The sequence below is a fragment of the Leucoraja erinacea genome, chromosome 1 (assembly GCF_028641065.1).
Source record: "Leucoraja erinacea ecotype New England chromosome 1, Leri_hhj_1, whole genome shotgun sequence".
NCBI lineage: Eukaryota > Metazoa > Chordata > Chondrichthyes > Rajiformes > Rajidae > Leucoraja > Leucoraja erinaceus.
Window position 1 is genome coordinate 116,219,693 of NC_073377.1, and position 20,217 is coordinate 116,239,909.

Genomic DNA, 20,217 nt, shown 5'->3' on the forward strand with positions numbered 1-20,217 from the left:
AACTGGCTCCTGTTTATGGATCACAATTACATTCCTTCAGCCCTGTGTATCTCGGGGATTCACAGGGTGCTGTAACTCGGTGCTGCCCTGTAACAAGATAACACAAAGCTATGTCAACATGTTTATTCTGAAACGTCTTATGGTGAAGGGACTGATGTTATCATTTGTCCTCTGGATAGGAAATCACCAAGGTTTATATGCCTGAATGTACATTCAGGCACATGCACACGTATCATTCTGCAGCCTGCCTGTACAGTAAGATCACCGTTACATTACCCGATCACATGGTGTTTCACCATGGGGTGCAGGCAGAGTTCCACTGGAAGACCTCGAGGAGTTGTGAAAATGCTGAAAAAATGTGTTTCTGAAAACATTATGACAGGAAATTGGAAAAACCCATGTCCACAGATCCTCTTTAAAATAGTTCAGATTAATACAATGCAGCCTTTAAACATGATATCGTACTACTGTGTTGTCTGATAATTTTGCTGTAAAAGGTTCAGTGGAAAGCACCAACCATTGGACTCTGGTTCCCATTCCTCGGGAATTCTTTCATTTAGATTTCCATAGCTCTCTACTCCGGGCTGCACTTGGAGCTTGGCAGGAGAGCAGCTGAGTTGGTTTGCCATTACATCGTATGTCTCCAGCCAACTGTACATTGTTTTATTTTACATTAACAGGATGGATGCTATATTGAATGAGCTGCCAGAGGAGGTAGTTGAGGTACAATAACAACTTCCTATCACCGACTCGAGAGCGGGAGTTGGTGAGGACAGACTATCTCATGGGAGGGTGTCCAGACACACAGTGGAGTACCATGTCCTTCCTTCCCCGCTTTTCCTCTCCCTTCCACAAGAGCCTATTTATGTACTGTAGCAGCCATGGATGTCTTTCTCTGATGCTCTTCATAGTGGTAGACATGGTAATGATGTAGCAGCTTTTATAGCAGACTCCGTTTCACTGAACCATGCTGCATGCAAAATGCTGTGGTACTGCTTTGCGGCATATTTTTAAACAATCCCACACATTTGTGGAGAGGTCTGAGTAAATATTAAAACTTAGAACATAGAACATAGTACAGCTCAAGAACGGGCCCTTCGGCCCATGATATTTGCTTCAAACATGATGCCGTTAAATTGATCTCATCAGCTTGTACATGATCCATTCCCCTCTATTTCCTGCACCTACCCAAAAGCCCAATAAGCACCATCATTATATCTGCCTCTACCACCACCCCTGGCTGTGTGTTCACTGGGCATCCTCAGACTATTTTGAATTAGACTTCACTGAACTTTATCTTGCACTAAACATTATTCCCTTCATCGTGTATCTGTACACTGTGGATGGCTCGATGTACTCATGCATAGTTTTTCGCTGACTGCTTAGCAAGCAATGAAAGCTTTTCACTTCACCTTGCACGTGACAATAAACAAAACTAAATTAATCAAATTTCACACTGACCATTAATTATCATTTACATTGATCCTACATTCATCTTACTTTTTTTATTCTCCCCCCCCCCCCCCCCCCCCCCCCCCCCCCCCCATTCTCGACAACTTCCCCCAGATTCGACCGCTCATGTGCACATAGTGGTCAATTAAGCTACTATGTAAGAGCTAGTGAGGGCCCTGCCATCTTATTTAGCTATTTTATTCATGTTTGAAGATGAAATATTATGTACTGCTTGTAAATAAATGCTTTTGTATGTGTGTATGTCCCTTTAAGAAATGGCAATTTGTTTGGGGGCATTAACATCGATCACCTCGAAGCAGCAGTTTGTCTGCTTGGCCGTGGGAGCATATTATTCTTCCGTAGGTGGGGAGGTTGCCACTCTTTTCTTTTTTTAAACCTTTGTGGTTCTAAATACTGAGTTTTGTGGAGTTTAGTTAATTGTGCAATTTATTTTGATGTGCAAATTTGTGCTGTGAGAATCTAATTGTTTTGTATGAAATTTTTGGCCAAAATTGAAACACAAGGCATGAAAGAACTCATTGCTTGCTGATATACTTCACACGGTCACTCATATTTCTCTTAGACAGGCTTTCCATCGTAGGAAAGGTAAGAGTTATGTTAGGTAACTGTTATGGTAATTAGAACAAATAAGGAGACAGAATGAAGTGATACAGAACTGCAACATATTAGAACTGGGCTGATTAAAGCCATTGATATTCTGTATTATAAACGCTGGTTTCCCATTTAGCAGATCACAAATGTATTTTTGCCCTAGACCATTCAGTGTTTTATAAACCAACAGTAATATTTTGAAATCAATTGTTTGACAGACTGAAGACCAGTGCAACAAACTTAAAACTGATCCACTATAGATTTAAAGAGGACTTGAACAGCAGTTTGCGTGATCTAACGTCTGGCTTGGTTTGATAGAGAGAGACTACTAGGATTGATTTGGATAAGTGGGAGGGTAAAATCTGTACTAATGCTCATGTGCTGTGGCAACCGTCACCATTCATACAGCCCTCAACCTATGGTAATACCAAGTTTGCAACTCTTGCAGCACCACCTGCGTCCACTACAGCAGCACTGGCAGAGTTTCCTGACTCCGACAGCACCAGTTTGGTGTCATTCGCAGTTCCAGGAGTAAGATTAAAAAGAGCCAACCTGTACCACAAGTTCTAACCCCAGTAGAACATGCAAGATTCCTAGCTAACTTGGGGTTCCAAACCCGTGACGTGCTGGTTAATTAACATGCTCAGAATGAAGCCAGAGGGGAAGCAATCCTTACTGCCCTCACTACCACCCTATACTAAAACCGGCTATTGATCTGAGGTGCCTTTGCAATTGTGGAAGCAGGACTATGAGGTTGCCGTGCATATAACAAATAAAATGAACCTCCCATCTAATGCAAAGGATTTGGGAGTTATGATTGAGCAAGCGATTGGTCTGGTGAATCCATACACGAGCCAGGAACAGGAGCTGTCTAACAACTGTACTGTTCAATTTTATCAGTGACCAAGGCGGGTTACTACACAGCTGCAACATCATCTGGGGAGTGAGGTAACAGACTATGTGGACCCACAGGTGTGGGCAGAAGACTCCACTAATCCAATTATACATAACACAATTAGAACATGGAAACAAATAAAACAGAATCAAAAATTAAGAAACCTATCTCTTTTAATACCAATAGTCAATAATCCATCGTTTAAACCATCAATCATAGACAAATCATTTATACAATGGGAAAGAATGGGAATCAAAACGCTCGAAGATCTGTATGAATTGAGAAAATTACTATCATTTCAACAACTACAACTGAAATATAATTTGAAAAATAACAAATATTTTAAATATCTTCAAATTCGTGATTATCTGAAAAAATACACAAAAGACTTTCATAATATGCCTTCCGACTTACTGGATGAAGCAATGAAGACAAAGGCGGAATCAGCTAACCTAATATCGTACCTATATAATATCATTTTAAACATAGATATACCCACAACAGATGGAATTAGAAGAGACGGGGAACAAGAATTAGCTATAAAAATTTCAAAAGAGAGCTGGGATAATCATTTACTACAGGTGCATAAATGTTCGATCAACGTATGACATACGCTCATCCAGTTCAAAACATTGCATAGATTATATTATTCAAAAACTAAATTAAATAAAATCTTCCCTAATGTTTCACCAATCTGTGATAAATGTCTGTGCCAAGAAGCTACCATAGCGCACTCTTTTGTTTTTTGTACAAAAATCCAAAAATTCTGGTATGAAATATTTGATATTTTTTCAAAATTAATCAAAATAAAACTGGTACCAAAACCAGAATGGATTATTTTTGGAATATCGGAAGGTAACCCTGAACTAAACGTGTTTCAGAAGAATTTATTTAATTACGGGCTAATAATGGGAAAAAAGCTTATACTTAAATTCTGGAAAAATGCGCCCACACCAACAATAAAAATGTGGATATCAAATATGTTTGAAACATTACATCTGGAAGAGATGAGATTCCTCTTAGCAGGTAAAGCAGACCAATTCCAAAAGACGTGGTCTATGTTTCTGGACCTATTACAAGTATGAGGTGCAATAGTAATTTTAAAAATAAATAAATAAATAAATGGTATCAGGACCTGGTAACGGGAGGTAAAACAACAAAAACAGACTTGGTTGGTAGTCCCCTTTCTGCGGAGTTTAATGTTATAATAGAGCGATTGTTCCTATTTTCTTTTTCTTTCTTTTCTAGGGTCTACTTTCTCACTTTACTTCCTTCTCTAACTTCTTTTCTAAGGGGCTTTCTTTTCCCAACACTCTTGCACTTCACGACTCTTGCGCACTTTCTTTACTTTCTTTACTTCTATCTTTTTCTTAAAGCTCAAAAAAAAATGAAGCGGTACAAAAAATGTATTAAGATATATGTGTTGTGTAGTATTGTAATTTACCGTAATTCTAATAAAAATAAAATAAAAAAAAGAAAAAAAAAGAAGACTCCACTAAGGTAGGATGATTCAGATTAACCCCATCCAAGTTGCTCCCCAGAAAAGTTAGCACTGCCCTTTATATGACAGTACCCGCTGAAGCAGCAGACAAGCTTGCAATTTAAGTATTGTACCACCATCAATCCGGCATCCTTTCTCGCCAGACCACCAGAGGATCAAGCTGAGTCAGGGCACGACTGCCCATTTTTGATTAAAGAACATAGTTGTGTTTGGGAAGATTTGGCAGATATTCCCATGACAAACCCTGCCTTAACTATGTACTGTATATAGATGGGAGTGCATCAATTGGATCTCTAGGTGAAAGACTTTCAGGATACGTAATTATAGATCAGGATGGCAATTATGTGGAGATGGCGGCCTCTGAAACATCATTCATCATTCTCTACCAAATAAGCGGAACTGTTCACCTTCATAAGGGCATGCATCTAAGGGAAGGACTTGGGAATCGACGTTTATACTGACCAGATATGGCTTTGGAGTGATCTGTGACTTTGGTCAGTTGTGGAAAAACAAGGGATTCTTGACTTCAGCAGGAACACAGATTTCTCACCAGCAATTGATATCAGACATGTTACTACCCCTTATGTAGCCAAAATAAATTACCCAGAAGCTAAGGAAATGTCCCAAGGGTGCGGGGTGGTGGTACCTCAAATGATGAGGCTGACTAAAAGCATGAGATATGACAAGTCTCCCTCAGAAAAATCAATGTCAACCATCCAAGATGTCAGTTTTATAAATATATTTTAGATATTGTAGATGTCTTTGTTAAATGGTTTGCTTATCCTACCATGTTTTACTGCCTATCTTATTACATTTACATTATGTTCACTCCCTCACACATAATGGAAAGGGGGGAATGTTAGAAAATTGTAAAGCCACATGGTGGCATCAGCGGCTGACAAAATAAATTTTACAAATTGTTTCCCAATGCCAGGTTTGCCAGAGACCCAACCCTGGAATACCTGTGCGGGTAAAACCAGGCCTTACACCTATACCACATTGGCATTTTCTGTACATACAAATTGATTTTATTGACCTACCTAGAGTCAATCATTACACACACTGTTTGGTTATGGTTGACCTTTTCTGTCGATGGATTGAAGTCATTCCTACTACTAACGTAACAGCACAGTCCACTGTTGCTGTTTTGCTCAGTGAAATTATGCCTCGATATGGACTTCCTACTGTTATCAGCTCGGATAACGGACCTCATTTCTCAGCTAAAGTTAATGAGGAAATGTGCAAGCAGTTGAATATTCGGCAACAGTTCCATTGTCATCATCCTGTCATCATGGTGGCCGATTGGGAAAGGGGGAGATGCAGCGAGACCTGGGTGTCATGGTACACCAGTCATTGAAGGTAGGCATGCAGGTGCAGCAGGCAGTAAAGAAAGCGAATGGTATGTTAGTTTTCATTGCAAAATGATTTGAGTATAGGAGCAGAGAGGTTCTACTGCAGTTGTACAGGGTCTTGGTGAGACCACACCTGGAGTATTGCGTACAGTTTTGGTCTCCAAATCTGAGGAAGGACATTATAATAATAATAATAATAATAATAACTTTATTTGTTAAGCACCTTAAAAACAACCAAAGCTGACCAAAGTGCTGTACAGAAAAAAGAAAACAAGCAAGACATCATAAAACAGGCAGAACAACAGAACATACAACTAACACGAGGCGCATAAATTACATACAAAAATCCAAACAATAAATTAAAAAACATAAAACACAAGTACGAACAACGCAGCAAAACCAAGCAAATAAAGTTAATAAACAATTCAACACCTCACTGGTCTACAAAGGCCATGGAGAATAGATATGTCTTCAGGAGTAATTTAAAAGCAGCTAGAGAAGGGGCCTGTTTAACGTGCAGAGGCAATTCATTCCACAATCTCGGAGCCGACACAGCAAAGGCACGGTCCCCTCTGAGCTTCCGCTTAGTCTTTGGCTCAATCAGGAGCAGCTGATCATCTGACCTGAGAGAGCGGGAGGGCGAATAAGGGTGAAGAAGCTCAGATAGGTAGGACGGGGCAAGACCACTTAGGGATTTAAAAGTAAATAAAATAATTTTAAAACGAATCCTATACTGAATAGGCAGCCAGTGGAGAGAGGCCAAAAGGTGAGAAACATGATCATGCTTTCGTGTGCCAGTCAAGAGACGAACAGCTGCATTCTGTACCATCTGGAGACGGGCGATGGAGGACCGACTAACCCCCAGATACAGTGCATTGCAGTAATCCAGCCGGGTGGTAACAAAGGCGTGGATTACCGTCTCAAAGTGCTGCCTTGACAAAATCAGCTTTATTTTTGCCAGCTGCCTCAGATGGAAAAAAACAGATCTAACAACAATTATTGCCATAGAGGGAGTGCAGAGACGGTTCACCAGACTGATTCCTGGGATGTCAGGACTGTCTTATGAAGAAAGACTGGATAGACTTGGTTTATACTCTCTAGAATTTAGAAGATTGAGAGGGGATCTTATAGAAACTTACAAAATTCTTAAGGGGTTGGATAGGCTAGATGCAGGAAGATTGTTCCCGATGTTAGGGAAGTCCAGGACAAGGGGTCACAGCTTAAGGATAAGGGGGAAATCCTTTAAAACCGAGATGAGAAGAACTTTTTTCACGCAGAGAGTGGTGAATCTCTGGAACTCTCTGCCGCAGAGGGTAGTTGAGGCCAGTTCATTGGCTATATTTAAGAGGGAGTTAGATGTGGCCCTTGTGGCTAAGGGGATCAGGGGGTATGGAGAGAAGGCAGGTACGGGATACTGAGTTGGATGATCAGCCATGATCATATTGAATGGTGGTGCAGGCTCGAAGGGCCGAATGGCCTACTCCTGCACCTAATTTCTATGTTTCTATGTCTATGTTTCTATCATCCACAGGCTGTTGGGATTGTGGAACGAGCTAATGGAACTTTAAAAAGCAAGCTTGCTACATTAACTGAAGAGACAAAACTGAATTGGGTCCAGGTTTTGCCTATGGCTCTATTTGCTATGTGCATCACACCACACTCTTCTACTCAATTGACCTCTGCTGAAATAGTGTACGGGAGGCCCCTCAGAACTCCCTGAAGAAGTTGCAGTAACCATCTTTGATCTCCATGCCCTGGATGAACAGTTGTTGACATACATGCAATTACTAACTGATTCTTTGTCAGTTTTACATTCACAGGTGCGAGAGACACAGCGGTCCTTGGACGAACCACCTCAAGAGGGACTGCTACAAGCTGGCGATTACGTGCTGATACGCAACTGGGATCGGAAGAGACTGGGCAATCGCTGGAGAGGTCCATACCTTGTACTTCTCATTACTCCTACAGCGGCTAAGGTAGAAGGCCACCCTCGGTGGGTGCATCACTCTGACTGCAAAAAGGCAGCTGCACCAGGCCATGAATAAAGGCCTTTGGCATTGGTCCCATTCTGGACAATATTCATTATCATTGGGTCCTTAATTACGACAATTGAACCATGGAAAAAAAAAATGTGTATCATAAGGCAGCCCATGCATATGCACAACGTTTTACCCTGCGGACCAGTCCTGCTGGGTTTGTGCAATGATGCCACGCCATAGGAAAGGGAGGATCCCCATGGTACTTATCCCTTTGAATACTACTGAGAAATATGCCCTACTATGTTTTTCCTCCTCCACTAATAGATCCAAATGTCAAAGTAACAGGGATAGTTCCCCAAGGTACAACGACTTTCAGGGTTGGGACATCCCTCCTTTTAAGTCAGATTGGAAAATCCATGTGACAGATGGGGCCCAACTCCCACGACTAAAGGTAAATGGAGGTTTCCCATAGGCCAGTTAATGCCACCTGTCATTGTTATCACCAAGGTACAGGGGTTTTCCTGGGAAATAGCTCATGCCTTTTTTGTGGACACTAGTGCCACCTTCGGCCCACCCTGACCTGTCAACGACACATATTTTATATGTGGGTCATGGGCCTATCCATGGTTACCAGGGACGCCACCTACTGATGAGAATTGGACAAGACAGGTATATGGCCCCCATTATTGGACAGGGTGTTGTTATTTGGCTTATGTTGTCCCTGCAATGCGCCATTTTAACCGAATAACTGACCATAACACACTTATAAACCTTGCATCTGGATCTCGGCTAAAGCGGCACCTATCACCAGTTGAGAACATTGGCATGACTATGCTTCCCTAGACTAAAGACTTATTGATACTCCCAAGCCTTTCCTGATGTCCTCTGAGTGAGGGCTACATGCATATATGTATGTAGTTTGTTTTGTTGTGCTATTCTTATAACAAATGTAAAGCACTTTGGCCAACGAGAGTTGTTTTTTAAATGTGCTATATAAATAAATGTGACTTGACTTGACTAGTATGGAACAAATCAGAATGCATTTAAGGTTGACCGCCTTACTGGGTTATTGGAGGAATTGGCTAATAAAACAGCAATGGTCCTGATGGAGATGCAGGCCCAGATTGGGGCACTGTCAGCTGAAATGGTTGCTATGAGGATAGTGGTGCTACAGAATCAAATGGTCTTAGATTTCATTCTGGCCGAGAAGGGAGGCAGCCACCTGTGCTATCATTGGGCAAGACTGCTGTACATATATTCCTGATGATTCCTCCAATATTACTGATCTGGCAGCCCATATCACGAAGGAGATAGCTGAGATCCAGGGTGTGGGGGAAAATCTGATTGGCGATCATAACCAGAGAATGTGGAGTAGGTTTGATGAATGGGGCTATATTTGGGGTCTGGTGTGGCACTATGGAATCATTATGTTAGTAGTTATAGTCATTGCCTTGCTACTTTATTACCTAGCACCATGTATTTGCAAATGTTTTGCTCCCAGCTGCATCATTTGATATATATTGATTATTCTAATCAAAAGGGGGGAATGTAAGAGCTAGCGTGGTCCCCGCCATCTTATTTAGCTATTTTATTCATGTTAGCTGCAACCTCCATTTTGTGATTAGAATGCTGGTTAAATTTAAAGATTGACTATTCTGTAAGTCTGCAGAAGCTTGTGAACATGACCTTCACTAACTAAAGGGAACAGAGATAACGGCCGTTCCCTAGCATCTTGTTTCTTTGCCATTTCAGTGTTCTGTCTGGAGGTTGCAATGAATACAATAGTGCTTTCTTGCCTATGCAACTGGGCCATGTATCTCTATACTGCCATATGTCTTTAATGTTAGTTTGAGGGATTTCATTGGAGGTAACTGAGCCCTTTGTCCACTTATGCCTACTAACCATGTGACTAATGTTGTTTTATCAGTAGAAAGATACTTGTAATTTCTCTGTATAGTCAGTAGAGTTGTAGCAGTTTGCGAGTGTGCATCTAAGTGCACACTCCTGGCTGTCCTATTTCACCTGGGTGACATAGTAAAAGTTTGTTCAACAAGACCTTTGACTCTTTGAATTATTATTCTACTCATAAAGTCTCACCAACTTTAACAACTAACCTCCACCCGAAAAGTCGCCTCTCCATGTTTTCCTGATATCCTGCCGAAGATGCTGCCCTGCACATGATCCATATCCTGCTGAGTAGCTCCAGCATTCCGTGTCTTCAACCTACTAACCTCCATAGCTTTGGGAAGTGAGAGGGCACCTGAGGACCCACACAGGCACAGGGAGAATGGGCGAACAATACCCGAGGCCACGATTGAACCCAGGTCTCTGGTGCTGTGTGCCCAGCGGCCCCCACAGACGATGGCATAGTGCCACCCCCTGCTCTAAATGAAATGCCACAACAATTGGTGCTGTAAAGTTGTGCCATGGTCACAGGTTTATTATGTGGACAGTTAGAGGAATAATCTGACAGGAAAAGCCCTCCATTAATTCTACCACCTTCCCTGGAAGGAAGAGGACGCCAAGTCTTTGAAGTCTGCGAGTACAAATTACTTTAGTCTATGTGTGACTGGAATGCATTGGAAAGAATCCAAAACAGGCTGACATAATGAAAGAAAGGTGTGAACTCATATTGCAATATCTATGTTACCTATGGTAACAATCCCGGTGATGAGTTACTGTTTGAACAGATTACTTGCATTAATCTATTCTGCCTGCTCTGGGTTTTTTGGTTGGGTGAATATTTATGGTTAAAAACATGAAATTTATCAACTCTGGAAAATGGACCACCCTTACAGAGCAGATAAAAGATGGGTAAATAGTCAACAGGTGAGACAGTGGGAAAGAGAAACAAAGTTAACATTTCATGTGCAGGAAAGAACTGCTGATTCTTTTTTAAAACACAAATAGACACAAAAAGCTGGAGTAACTCAGCGGGCCAGGCAGCATTTCTGGGGAGAAGGAATTGATGATGTTTCGGGTTGAGACCCTTCTTCAGGTAATGTCCAGCATTTTCTGCTTTTATTTCAGATTTCCTGCATCTACTGTTTGTGTTTGATTCAGTCCTGAGTTACAATTTAAACTTTCCTTTCCCTACGCAAATATTCTTCAACCCAAACTTTTGTCAGTAATGCAGTATTGACAAATTATTCTACTTCACAAAACATTATTCTTTTTATTCCTTTCCTGGCTGCAGGTATCTCTGGTATTGCCGTTATTATACTTGAAAATGTAATGGTGATCTTTACATTTGTGGCCTCTCTCCCGGAGAATGAAGCTTCTTCATTGTACAGTTCAATGTCCGTAAGGACTTGAATTGGGTCTAACTTCTCAAGAGGAGAAGGGTTTGTCTAATCTGAATCCTACTATTATCAGGGTCCAAAGGTAGATGGGCAGCCCGGTTTTCTTTACAATATATTAGAGGAAATCGTAAATTCATCATTCACCATAAAAGAAAATTGGACAGTTACTTAGATAGGAAACGTTTAGAGAGACAGGGGGGAATGCGATTAACTAAGGTGAGACATCTTGGTCGGCATGAACAAGTTGGGCCGAAGGGCCTATTTCTGTGCTGTACCGCATTATGACTGTAGAATATTTAGTTTAGTTTAAGGATACGGCGTGGAAACAGGCCCTTCGGCCCAGGATGTTGCCAGGACTCAAGGGCCTGACATATAGGGAGAGGTTGAGCAGGCTTGGACTCTATTCTGTGGAAGGCAGGAGGATGAGGGCTAATCTTATAGAGGTATACAAAGTCATGAGAGGAAGGAATCAGATAAATGCACAGTCTTTTTGTTCCCAGTAGGGAAATCGAGAACCAGAGGACATAGGTTGAAGGTGAGGGGGTCGGGGGGGGGGGGGGGGGGGGGGGGAGATTTAATAGGAAACTAAGAGGTAACTATTTTACACAGAGGGTGGTGGGTGTATGGAACGGACTGCCAGAGGTGGTAGTTGAGGCAGGGACTATTAGTCAATGAGTTTTACAGCATGGCAACAGTCCTTATGGCCCAACTTGCCCACACCGATCAATGTCCCATCTACACTAGTCCCACTTGCCTGCATTTGGCCTATATCCCTCTAACCCATCCGGTACATGTACCTGTCTAATTGCTTCTTAAACAATGTGATAGTCCCTGCCTCAACTACCTCCTCCAGCAGCTTGTTCCATGCAAGGGCCTGTTTCCGTGCTGTATCTCTAAAACTAAAATTAAATCTTGAGTTATTTTTGTGGCTGTAACTGGCAGAGTAGATAAGTTGATGCAGGTGTACAACTGAACCCCTGCTTACAGGTATATTTAGCCCATTTTGTGTTTTGCCCATATCCCTCTAAACATATCCTATCCATACACCTATGCAGGAACATTAAACTCTTCTTCTGCAATTTAGTTCCTTGATGTCAAAAGTAGCCTTAATGAAAAGGTTGTTCACCTGAACAATTAGCTGTTTCTTTCTCTACAAATGCTGCTGAGTTTTTCTAACAATTTTCCCATTTTATTTGTTTTCTGGCATCTTTTAGTTAAATGTTTTTCTATACTTTTTAATTCTATTTCTGATGATAATTTCCACTCACTTTGGGATGTCCCGAGGATGTGATAATACTAACTAGAGATTAGTTTAGTTTATTTATTGTCACGTGTTCCAAGGTACAGTGAAAAGCCTTTCAATTGCATGCTATCCAGTCATCGATAAGACTGGACATGATTCCAATCAAGCAGGGGCGGAAATCCTGGGGGGGGGAGGGGGAACAGGTGGGACACGTCCCCCCCCCCCGTTTTGAGAGGTGGGGGACAGTCCCATCCCCCCATTTTTTGTAATCCGTATTTTAAAACCCGGTGAAATCTCCGCTTTCCGCGAGACTGTGGGGGTGGGACTGCTGATCGAGGGCGCCGATTGGACGAGAGAGACTTCGGTCAGTAGGAAATGGGGGCGGGACATGATAATTCAGCGCGGTGATTGGAGGAGGGAGACGTGCCAAAACACTCTCGGCACAGACCTGCGCCTCATGTGCAGCCAGGATCGAACCCGGCTCTGCGGCTCTGTCCCATCCGCACTCGAGTGCCCCCCACCTCCCCATGCCCGGGGGTGGCCAGAGACATCGGGAGTCAGACGGGAGCGGTGCCCCCAGGCCCACAGCCAGCGCACAGAAGCAGTGCTAAACCCAGCTCAACTCTGTCTATCCCGCCAGGTCAACCTACAGCCCTGCCTGGACTTGAGAAGCAGCGCTGGTGTCCTGTCAGTCCAGGCAGAGCTGTAGGTTAACCCGGCGAAACAGGCAGACTGGAGCTGCATTTAGCACTGGATTGAGCCTCCGAAGCCTCGTATGACCTGCTACGACTATGACAGCCGCCAGCAGTCGCCAGAAAAATCACCTAAGTGGGACAGGCCCATGATGCAGCGTGAGATGTAGATGGAGTTAATGCTTTGCGTGATGGTCTGTGCTACGTCCACAATGCTCTACAATTTCTTGCAGTCTTGGATGGAGCTGTTCCCAAACCATACTGTGATACATCCTGATAAAATGCTTTCTAGAGCGCATTTGTAGAAGTTAGTAGGAGTTGGTGGGGACATACCAAACCTCCTAAGCCTTCTGAGGAATTAAAGAGGATAACGGCATATGCATGAGTGGATGAGAACAGAAGGAAAGAGGCGTTCACCTCATTCCTCCCCTTCTGCGTCAGTGTGTGTTTTTCATTAGCTGCACATTACACAATAGGTGTATGTACATCACATGGGCTTGTGTTCCCACTGTTTAATCACAGGCAGTGTTAATGAAATGGCAAACAATAGACAATGGTGAAATAAAGTATTCATTAAACCACCACTTATCACCTGGCTTAATAAATACCTGAACCTTAATTGAAACAAGATTTTGGCTGCAAGTGGTGAAGAGCCAATGGAAGCAGCAATGAACTTCCAGAGTTCTCTGAAGTAGCATTCATTACGGAATACTCCCCTCTGATAAATGATAGAGACTAACTCGTAAAGAAACCACAAACACAATAAAACATTGGAGGTGATATTAGTGTTTTACTAAGCCAATATTTACAGCTCAGCAATTTTCCCTTTGCTTTGCTCTCACAACCTTGTAACATAAAGTGTGTTGGAAGGAACCGCAGATGCTGATTTACACCGAAGATAGACACAAAATGGTGGAGTAACTCAACAGGTCAGGCAGCATCTCTAAACAAAATGAATAGGTGACGTTTCAGGTCGAAATGCTTCTTCACACTGAGAGTCAAGAGGGAGAGAGAAACTAGGTATGAAATCGTAAAAAGAACAAATGAATTAAAGGCATGAAAAGAACAAATCAACCTCAAATTTCACTTGGGCAGCTTACAACTCAGTGGTATCAATATTAATATCTCTAATTTCAAGTAACCGTTGCATCCCCTCTTGTTCCTTTTCTCCCCCACCCTAGTCGTTGTACTAGTTTCATTGTCGTCCTGCTTTGTATCACAGTTTGTATCCACTCGTTATCACCTTTTCATCAACCAACAATGGACCATTCTGGGCTCTACCTTTCCTTGATCATCATTGCTGGTTTTGATTTGGGTTTTTTTTGTACCTTTCATTCATTTGTTCTTTTTACCTTTTCATACCTCTAGTTTCCCTCTCCCCCTGACTCTGTCTGAAGAAGGGTCTCAACCCAAAATATTGCCTATTCCTTATCTCCAGAGATGCTGCCTGACCCACTGAGTTACTCCAGCATTTCGTGTACATCCTCCTTTTAAAAGAATGATTTATGTCTCTCAATGTGAGAATATAGTAATGTCTAACTGGTTCTTCTTTTCCAAACCAGCAGTGAGGGTTGGCTAAGGAAGGTCATAATGCACTTGGGATCATCTTGTGCAACTGCCTGGTCTTTGGCAGACACCATTTTCTCCGTAGGGAATGTGGTTGCCAGATTAATGCTGGCTCAGCAGACAGTAAAGGGATCTGTCAGAAGGATAAAATTCAGCCCCTCTTTTTGTAAAGATACAGCGCAGACTTGAAAGGGGTAAAACTGAGAAACACGAGAACATGAGAAAACACGAGAAGGAGTAGGTCACCAGGTCCCTGTAACTTGCCCCGCCATTCGATATGATCATGGGTCATCTGTGCTGCCCTCAACTCCTTTTCTGTGCCTATTCCCCAATACCTCAATCTTTCATCTTTCTCCATCGTAAATGTATCAAATGATGGGGCCTCCACCACTGAGGCAGAGAATTCCAAAGATTCACTGCCCTCTGAGAGAAGAAACGTCTATGCAGTATGGTATTAAATCACAGCCACATGTTTAGTAACAACGTCCCCTTGCTCTGGCCTCTCAAATCCATGAGAACATCTCAACATCCACCTTGCCAAGGCCCCCATTATTCGCAACTCCCATGCAGATGGAAGGTCAAAATATCGCGACACAAACAACAGCAGATCCTGGAATCTCCAGCAAAACTCAAAGTACTGGAGTAACTCAATGGGTCAGGCTGCATCTATAGAGGAAAGAGACAGGCGACATTTCTATTTCAGTATCCTTCTTCAGTCCGGATAATTCAAATTAAGAGCATTTGAGGCTTTTTTTCTAACAGGAAGCAAATGAAGGCATCCCCACCATTGAAGGATCTATTGAGGCACTGCCTCAAAAGGGCAGCCAGCATCATCAAAGACCAACACCATCTTGGCCACACTCTGATCTCACTCTTACCTTTGGAAACATAGAAACATAGAAAATAGTAAGATTAAACGAGAACTTACCAGTTTGAAGTTTGATCTTTATTTTATGAGGAGGAACGTTGAGGGAATACGTGAAGAACCCCGCTTACGACGCATGCGTGTCATCCTTCAAAGCAGCGGTGTGAGGTCACAGATACACTATAATGACCTAAGATAGTAAGATTATTAAAGAGATACCAGTTTAAGATATGACCATACGAGGGTGGGAGCGGAGGGCACGTATTCCCTCAACGTTCCTCCTCATAAAATAAAGATCAAACTTCAAACTGGTAAGTTCTCGTTTAATCTTACTATTTTACTTCGGAGTCACGTGAGTGACTACGTGAAGATTTCAAAGCTCTGTGACCTCATGCCGTGGAACGAGTCCATGCTCCACAACTGCCTTGGTAGTTTGGGAGAAATTGTTAATGATATTCAAAACATTCATACCAATTATTTAACGAAAATGATAAATAATATCTTATTAATTCAAATCATAACCCTTGTATTCTTCAGGGATAAATTATCATACAGAACTTAAAATTTTTCCCGAAAACGTTCCTATACTCCTAACTGGTTTGTTATAAAATTTCTGAAACGTTTTCTCCGACGACCATCCTGCAGTCCTGAGGATTTGGTCCATGGATACATCAAGGCGTTTTGCTGCGGATGTAGCTGCAGCCCTCGTGGAGTGAGATTTAAATATGTTAGTGTCCACTCCCGCCTATCTTAACCCATATTTCAGCCACCGCGAAATGGTCTGAGTTGACACTCTACGGTACGGTTTCTTATGGCTGATTAAAAAAGCCATTTCCTTGCCTCTGATAGCCTTTGTGCTGTCAATGTATAACAAAATGTGCTTCACTATACAGAGGCGTTCGTCCTCTGGGTAGGCCATAAATTCTATGACCTGCCCCGCTGATCCTGGTCTATTTTGTTTAATAAGGTCCTGGATCACAAAAAAAACAAAACTTCCTGCCGCCATAGTCAAGCCATCCAGTCTTAATTTTTGCAATGACTGGTCCCTTTGCGCTGTGACCAGCGCAATCAGCATTACCATTTTCATAGTTAGTTTGTCCAGAGTTAATGCTGAAGGCGGCGACCAATTCCTTAGCATGGTCAGGACCACACTTACATCCCAGATTTGGTTGTATCTTGTTTTGGGTGGCTTGGTGTTAAAGATGCCTCTTAAAAGTTTAACTACCAGAGGATGTGATCCCACAGACTGTCTTTCTGTTCCTTGCCACAAATAACTTGACAATGCACTTCTGGCACTATTCACAGTGCTGTAACTAAGTCCTTCATAGTGCAGGCTGGTGAGAAAACTCTAGCACCGCCGGAACATTCTTATTTCTGTGGTCCAGATGGTTATTATGGCAGTAATTAGTCAATTTTCTAATATGACCTAAATACTGTTTTTGTGTAGACCTTATTTGTGCTGCTGTGATCATGTCCACAGTTCTTTTTGATAGCCCCATGTCCTGTATCGGGTCTTTTAGAGTCTACAACCCAATAAATCAATATTTTTTATGGCATGGGTGGCTATCCTGAGTTACTGGATGCACCAGCAACTTAGGACTATGTCTTAAAGTTATACATGGTTCCAGCACCATGTCCTGTATCACGGAGAACCATGGTTGGGTAAGCCAATCAGGTACTATGAGAAACTCAGATGCCGAATCCTGTTGAATTTCCCTTAGTACTCGATTGATTAGGCAGAAAAGGAGGAAATGCATAAATGAACCATTTCCCGCAGTGCAGTGAGAATGCATCTGTAGCTTCTGCCCCAGGATCTGGTTCCCATGATACATACCTCGGTAACTGGTGGTTTAACCTGGATGCAAAAATCAATATCCGGCCTTCCATACTTTACTGTGATTTCAGCAAATACCGTTCTATCCAACATCCATTCAGTACTTTCAATAAATTTTTGTGACCTGGTGTCTGCCACTGAATTAGTATCCCTGGTAGATACGTAGTCGATAACCAAATATTCGTTTGGACACACCATTGCCAAATTGAGTTTGCCAATTCATCACAAGATGTTGATATATTTCCACCCATATGATTTATATATGCCACCACCGAAGTATTATCTATCTGCAATCTAACATGCTGCTATTTCATTCCTGAGCAATACGATTTTAGCCCATAAACGCACTTAACATTTCTAAGTAATTTATACCCTTAGTGTTAAGTAGGTTAGCTTCTTGTATATTCCATCTCCCCCACAGCTCGAGATGGTATCAATTGCACCCCAACCTATTGCACTGGCATCTGTTTGTAATACCACAGACGGGTTGTCAATAACTATTGGGTTGGAGCAATACTTAACATTGTGTTCCCACCATTGTAATTCTTTTATGACTTCAATTGTTAGCTCCATTGGCCATCAAAAATGGCCTCTATTAATTTTGAGTGCTCTAATCCTTTTGTAACTCTGTGGCTTTTCCTATTGGTAAAGTCATTAACATATTAAATGTGTTAATGGTGTCAATTTTGACTTAATTGGATGGATAATGAATCCCAGCTCTTCAAACAATTGTTTTGTGGCAACCACTGCCTGACATGCCAATTCATAAGTTATTCCCACAATAAGTATATCATCCAACTATGCCATTACTCTATGATTTTGTTGTTGCGGCAATGCCAAAGCTGGTTTAAGAATTTTACCTCTGATGGGTATTGTATAGTAAGCATCTTTAAGATCAATACTTGCCATAAAGTAGCCTGCTGAAACTAACTCTTTAGCAGTGCTAAAAGTATCCATTTTAAAATGAACATATTGCACAACATTGTTAAGCGTTGATAAATCAATAATAATACGGCAACCCCCATCTTTCTTATTTCTAATAAATATGTTTGAGACAAATTCCTGTTGTTCAGGTTTGGTTTGTTCAATTACCCCTTTAGTGAATAATCTTTGTAGTTCTATGTGAGCTTTAGCTTGTTCCAATTTAGTAAGCATGTATATTCTGTCCGGTGTATGTTGTACTGGAGGGTTTTGTTTGTGTATAAACTCTATCAGATATCCCTTAATACTGCTAAGGATATATCTGTCCATAGTTATATTACACCATGCTTCCAAATGAAGTTGCAATGTCCCTCCAACTTCCGTGCTCCTTATTCATTCTGGAGCCCCAGATTCACCTACCTCCATGGTTATCGGTGGTAACTGAGTTATTTTCTTGGTTTCATTCGTGGTTGTGGAGGGCCTTGAGGTTGAGGTTGGGGTAGATGCTGAAGTAGAGGCTTTCGCATCTTCCACAGTGGTCGTCCCGGACCAAACCCTAAAAAAGGACACTGCTGCTGGGTACCTCTCTCCAATTCCTTGCCCTATTAGTATAAAAACTACCTTTCTTAGGAGGCCCATAAGGTTGATATCTTTCCCCCAGATATCCTTTGGATGCTCTAATCAGCCCCAAAGTCTTGGCCTCCTCATCCAAATCTTTAACCTGTTTGGACAGATCTCCCCCAAATAACCAGGTTTGAGGTCTTATAGCCCTTTGCTTACACAGTATAGCAAACTTAGGGTCTAGAGCTGGCTGAATGGCCCCCTTTCTAATATTATTTAGTTCAAACTGCACGTTGCAAAATAGTGCTAAGGCATCCTTGTGGTCACTAGTCATGTCCACCTTTTCTAACATGCGAGCCAAGGCTGTTATGCCCGCCGTGAGACCTTTCAGGGCATTTTGGATTTTAATATCCTGACTCCTAATGGCCTGCCCAACATGTCTCCAAATGCACCTGTTAACACTGGCTACATTAAGAGCACCACAATTTCCCGGGGGTAAATGCCTTGCCAACACTTCAGCAAAAGTATTAGCTTGAAGTTGATGGGTGGACATATATTCAATACTTACAGCCATCCTGTCCTCGAGATCCTTCCCAGTGTGTTCCTGCTGGAAGTACTGGCCCACCTTGTCCAGCAGGTTGTTTTTCTTCCCTTCAATAGGGGAAGGTGGTTCCATCACCTGCTAAGATTCTGACCCCGTCAGACCTTCAATACCCTCCTCAGAGGAGTCTGATATGTCATGCAGCCCTTTATGGGAAACTGCTGTGGGACATATTTTGCCCACTGTGGCTATCCTCCATATCCCGGAGCCTGCCACTCTGGAGAATTTCCTCCAGCAACCGCTCCAGCCGACTTCCATGCTCTCGGGCACTAGTCGATCGCGGGTGCTTTAATATATCGGACCGCTCCTGCCGACCTTGGTGCTCTCGGGCACTAGTCGCACGCGGTATTTTCCCGCAGCCGGTCCCCATGCCTACGGGCACTGGTCGCTCCCGGCCGCCCGATATACTCATGCCGCTCCTCACGGTCCCGGTACTCACGGGCACCTCTACCCGTTTGGGGTGAAGTTTGGCACTTGCTCCCTTATGGGAGATGCTGGTGCCGACATTCGTTGCTGCCTGCTGCTGTTCAGTAAACGGCAGCGACGTCTGTGGCTCTGTGCTGACGTCCGTTGCTGGCTGCCTGCTGCTGTTCAGAAATGGCAGTGACGTCTATAAAGAAAAGGTAAGGAAAAATGTTCTTACCTGTGCTGGTTCTCAGCCTGCCGTTTGGGAGGAACGTCCTTCCTCCCGCAGCCCCACAGACCCCGTAGCGTAGGTCCTTGGGCTGTTGTCTGAGATGTCGGACTGACGGCTATGGGGTACTCCTGTCGGCGTTCTTTCCCCCCCAGCTGAAGTTGCACCAACTCCCGCTAAGGGGCTATCTTGCTAGTGGCGATTTGC